The sequence below is a fragment of the Macaca nemestrina genome (assembly GCF_043159975.1).
Source record: "Macaca nemestrina isolate mMacNem1 chromosome 11 unlocalized genomic scaffold, mMacNem.hap1 SUPER_11_unloc_4, whole genome shotgun sequence".
Classification (NCBI taxonomy): Eukaryota; Metazoa; Chordata; class Mammalia; order Primates; family Cercopithecidae; genus Macaca; species Macaca nemestrina.
The window spans coordinates 102,414-108,413 of record NW_027257575.1 but is presented as its reverse complement, the minus strand read 5'-3'; positions in this window follow the sequence as shown (position 1 = coordinate 108,413).

The window sequence follows — 6,000 nt, the reverse complement described above, 5'->3', positions numbered from 1 at the left end:
AGGGCTCCTCAATGGGAAATTCTGGCTGAGCTCCAGGGGAAAGTGGGTGGGAGGCCCGTCTCCTCTGCCCCCATCTCCTCTGCCCCAACCCTGGAAGAGGGTCAGATATCAATGCTCACTCTTGTGCTGACTCAATTAATTCCAACAATTCAGAAAACAAACTTGCTTTAAGTATTAATTTCCTAAAAAGAACGAACACGAATTCAAATAATTCACATAATTAAAATGATTTTAATTGTTAATTTAATTAAAACATCTCCGTTTTCACAGCATCATGTACCTTGGTACTTTCTCCTTATTGCATTTCCCATCTTCCAGGGCAGGTTTCCTTCCACCCAGGGCAGCAGCGACTCTGGTGTCTCGGGTATTCCCAGGCTTCCGTCAGCCCCTGGGGGGCTTACAGTTCTGCAGCGGTCTCCATCCTCATTAATCTGCATAAGAACATCCGTCCGCAGGGATGTCCTGTGGCCCCGTGGCCACATCTGACGTGCAGCTAAACGCTGGGCGTGTCGCCTGGTGACAGCAGATGACACAGCTGTGGGCAAGGTAGCACCTCTGGGCGCCGACACTCTCGATGAGTTTTTTACAAGACCATTCTTTAATGGATGAACCCCGACAGGAAACACTAAAGATTGTTTTTAACTATTTTTATATCAAGACATATCTTTATCAAACGTTCACTCAATGCTAAATGTCACTTCTCCAGCCAACCCCTTTAAGAATACCTAAAACTTAAGACTGGAATGACGCTTTCAAACACATACTCTACTCATGCATTCCCGGGAGCAGAGAGCAGCTTAATGTTTTCACGCTACAAAGGCATGAAGTTTGGCGAAGGCATTTTAATATTTTTACCTGAATATTTTAATAAAATCAAAAGATCATTTTCACTCTAATATTCTACTTAGAATGTAATTTTCCATTAAATAAACAGTCAGTGTTCAGTAACCCACATGCTGATAAACTTTTGAAAACTTTAGAAAGTATTAAGTATAATCAAAGATTACTTTTAATTTTCGAGCTGGTAAGAGCCTGTGTCAGGGAACAGTGTTGAGATTGAAGAGATAAAAGCGCGATTATTTTCTTAAAGAAAAGCGAAATTCGTAAAAGAGACCACGTGATTATATAAAGAAACACAGAATCCGTTTTCAGAAATGGCAAACATTGACCACAGAACACCAGCGTTGCCCGTGATGAGAGAAACAGTTAAAAGGAAGAATTCACGGCGGCCCAGCATAGATCAGGTGTGGGAGGACAGAGAGGTGATGAAATGATCCTCCTTCTAACTTCCCAGAAAGGCACAAATGGCCAGCATTGTAACTGAAGACCAGGCAGGCAACAGTGTGAACTCAGACTCCATGGCCAGCACCGTAACTGGAGACCACATGGGCAATGGTGTGAACTCAGACCCCACGGCCCACACCGTAACTGGAGACCACACGGGCACCAGTGTGAACTCGGACCCGACGGCACCTGCCTGGGCTGCTCCAGCCACCACCAGAACCTGTTCTGCAGCTGAACTGGAAGCTGATTCTGGAAGGAACTGAGGAGCATGAGGACGAGATCCTTCTACCTCAACAGGGATCAATTTTTTAATGATTTCTTTCTTTTAGAAAACTGTTAATAAACTACTTTGTTCCAAAATGTCCAGGATTTCAGCAGCCTCTATATTCCTTCATGTCAATCAAAGCTTAGGCACGTGGGTTACTTCACTGTTCGCGACACCCTTTTCAAATAAAACCTGGGGCCGCCTGTGTACCCAAGAGCCTGGGCACTGAACATTCAGAGAAAACGTCCAGGGCGAGAGTGTTCACGTCCCAGCGGTGCGGTAGAGTGGATGGGGGGAGTTCGAGCCACAGGTGGCCACGCCTCCCCTGCCTCCGGCCAGTGCCCACTGCTCACGCACTCCTTCCTCGGCCCATCCTGAGCCACGGGGCCCTCGCATAACCAAGGCCACTGCGGTACCTCCAGGAACAAACTGGTTACAGGTGGACTGCTCTCTATGCAAGATACAAAGATTGTTTTTAAAACTGCTCCTCTCTGGAACTTATCCCAGTCACAGGCTAGATTAAGAAAACTGACTAAAAACAGCAGGAAGAAAAACTCACTCTACCCATTGAGGCACAGCCTCTGAAATAACTGCAGAGGAGTTTTCCTGGGTTAGGTACGCGGTGGGGTGACCCTACCCCATAGCGGGGCGATGGCACATGGTGGGAACCAAGGAACATCTCCGAGTAAATGTAGGAAAATGCACTCAACTCCCAAACAGAGAGAGAAACTGCTTTTTTCCTTAAAAGCTTCTCTCTTTTATTCTCAGAAAGACTCTCTTTGGTGTCTTGACTGCTGAAGGGACAAGCCTGTCATCCCCAGAAAGCAGCCCTGGACAGTCTCCAGATCCTATGGCCCTCAGGCCCACCTTGCCTACTGATGATCCCACATTACGAAACCTAATCATCAGAAAAACCTCCCAGTCCGCAGCTCACCAGTGACATTTTATTCAGGGAAATGCTAATAAAAACCTGGGGCTCTGTGTAAACGCTGTCCCCTAGGTACTGAGGCTCCACACAGATGGCACACAGGGAGACAGGCCTCACCCCTTCCTGGTGCCCCATGTCTCTCCTCACATTTTATTAGCTGAGTTTTGTGGCGGTTTGTTACTTTTAACCTGCCTGTCCAAGGCAACTGCACTAAACTAATTGTCCGGGGCAGATCCACTCATAATGACCCTCAGCTCAGAGTTGGAAGTAGCACTGGAGAATGAGGTGGTTTCAGGGCACTATGCTTCCCTGCCCTCTTTTCCAGGGATGCCAAGTAAGTTTCTGCCATGGCCGATGATGTCAGTACTACACTAACATTCGTTCAACGGCAGGCCACCAATTACTGCTTAATGAACAATGCCCTTAAGAGCAAAACCCCATCTCTACCAAAAATACAAAAAATTAGCTGGACATGGTGGTGAGCGCCTATGATCTCAGCTACTGGGGGACTGAGGCAGGAGAATTGTTTGAACCCAGGAGGCAGAGTTCGCAGTGAGCCGAGATTGCACCATTGCACTCCAGCCTGGGCAACAAGAGTGAGACTCCATCTCAAAAAAGAAAGAAAGAAAGAAAAGGAAGAAAGAAAGGAAGAAAGAAAGAAAGAAAGAAAGAAAGAAAGAAAGAAAGAAAGAAAGAAAGAAAGAAAGGAAGAAAGAAAGAATTCTCACAACACTGTCAACATCTTCAGTTCTTCCCAAGGATAGCGTAAAATTATCACACACAACGTAAACCCAATTAGATCAACGTTCTCTCCTCACCAATCCAAAACTAAATCCTTATTTCAAACTGGCCCCCAATTTTTCACAATTTAAGAAGACTGAGAGGAATAACCATGAACAAGCAAGGTTTACACAGACGTCAGACTTCCCAACTCTCGCTCAGGAGCTCACCCCAAACTCCTCCTGTGGAATCAGCCCGGATAACAGTTCCTGGTGGCCGCACAAGAACAGAGGGTCCCACGAACCCACGACAGACCCCACCATTCAGCCCCAGGCAGAGGAGAGAGGTGGAGGGTCACGAAAGACAGAAAAGCAGGGAACTGTGATTCTTCTGAGTTAATGCAGGTGATTGGGCCAAAAAACAAGGCACATCCACCTGTGAACGGGGTGAGCTCCCAGCTGGCTGTGCAGAGGCTGTAGATATGAAGGAACTCACTTCGCTGCACACTGAAGTGCATCAGCATCTCCACATCGACCGCACCTGGGCTCTGCTCGCCCCTCACAAACTAGGATGACAGTGGCTGCTTCTGGACAGAATGTCAAGGACGGATGGACAGACATCCTGGACAGACACTGTACAGAGACCAGGGGCTGGGCAGGGGGAAGCGGCACAACCTTGGGGCCAGCAGGGGCGAGGCCAGGAAGCCTCGGTGAAGGCCTGCATCTCCTCATCCAACAGAAGCAGGAGGGGCCACCCAGTGAGGGCTGCAGCTGCGGTGAAGTGGCCAGTGGGACATAGCAGGAGGCCGTGGCCAGCCTTACCCCCAGCCCGGGAGGAGGGGCCCAGCTGTGGGCACTGCCCCGGGAGCCAGCATCCTGAGCCCCCAGGGAAGATGGGAAATTGCCCCTGGGCACTGGGTGCTCAGGCTGGAGGTGGTGAGACCTCGAGGCCCTGCAGTCGGGGAGGCGAGGGCAGAGGTGGCCAGACTGCAGCTCAGTGAAGGGCTTTGTCAGGAAAGGCCCCCAGAGGCTGCCTCACCAGCCCGGGGGAGGTTACTTCCAGCCCAGAGGCTCAACAGGGCCCTCGGTGGTGATGCTTAACCTTGTCCTCTGACAGAGGACCATCGAGACAGAGTCACTTAAAACTCTGCCAAGTTCTGCACCCAAATGAAGCTCATCATAAAACACCTCATTTCACCCTACAGAGTCCACAGACTGCTCCACAGTCTCCCAGGTAAGAGTTGGTGCATCTCTGCTGAGCTACTTCTGACTTCATCCTTTCTCAACTGCTTCATGTTTCACCCTACACAGAGTCCACAGACTGCCCCGCATTTCACCCTACAGAGTCCACAGACTGCCCCGCATTTCACCCTACACAGTCCACAGACTGCCCCACATTTCACCCTACACAGTCCACAGACTGCCCCACATTTCACCCGACACAGTCCACAGACTGCCCCACATTTCACCCTACACAGTCCACAGACTGCCCCACATTTCACCCTACACAGAGTACAGAGACTGCTTCACAGAATACTACCAAAGGGGACCATCAAATGATCCCCAAGAAGTAATGAGCGCCTTAAAAGTAAGAAAGCCAACCTCCTCCCCCTCTCCTAACTCCCTCTCCTCATTTCCGCAGAACCAAAGAAATATGAAGGGCCAGTGATGCCCCACTGAAGAACGCTCTCCTGGTGGTTACACTCTGTACATAGGGAGCACAACACTGCTCCGTGCTGCCTGAGGCTACTAGTCTATACTACACTAATACGATCTGTTTGTTCTATTCTATACTATTCCATTCTCTATGATAGAATACTACAGCTTCATTCCATACTATAAAATACTGTACTATCTGTTCTATTCTATTCTATTTTCTTCTATACGGAAAGGAGTTAGCCAGCTTGCTTTAGGCAGACAGTAAGGGAAGGGTCCCAGAGAGCCTCCAGCCCATGTTTTGTGCAGATAGGGGGACTTGCACGGGGGGCTCGCCTAAACATGCTCACATCAGACTAAGGATCCCCATGCACACGGGGGAATGGGGTGGAACCACCAGATATTTGCTCCTTAGACAGGGAGCCTAGCCCCATCAGCTTCTATATAAAAGCCCTTGTAGTCAACTGGGAAGGAGGCGACCATCAACTTGCTCTCAGGACCCCTCTTTTCGCTGAGAGCTTAACTTTTAGCTTAACAAGCTCCACTGCACTCACTCTTCGATGTCCCCGTGCCTGTTTCTTCCTGGTCATGAGACAAGAACCTGGACCCAGCTGAGCTAAAGAGCAAAACTCCTGCATCAGTGCTACAGAACACTATCCTCTCTGTTCTGTGCCATGCGACCCTACTATTCCACACCACACTACGTAATATTAATACTATGCTGTGTGTTCTAATCTAGATTGTATTATGCTATGCAATACTACATCATTAGTTCAACTGTATACTCTACAATACTATCCCACTTGTTCTATTCTAGACCATGTAATACTATTTGTCCTATTGTATACTATACTACATAATGTTACACCGTTTCTTCTATTCTATGCTACCCTATATAACAGTATGCTATTTGTTCTTTTCTGCGCTACTCTCTGTAATTCTATTCTGTTTGTTCCATTCTATACAATACCTTGCATCATTTTACCATGTTCCACGATACAAGAGTAGAGTCAGTTATACTTTCATAATCTCTTTTCCAAGCTCTTACCCAGTAAGAAATGTGATGTTTTACTATGCCTCACATAAATGCACATTTCATGATAATCAATGCCATTTCCTATGGTTGTAGAATTCTGTCTCTATGATTC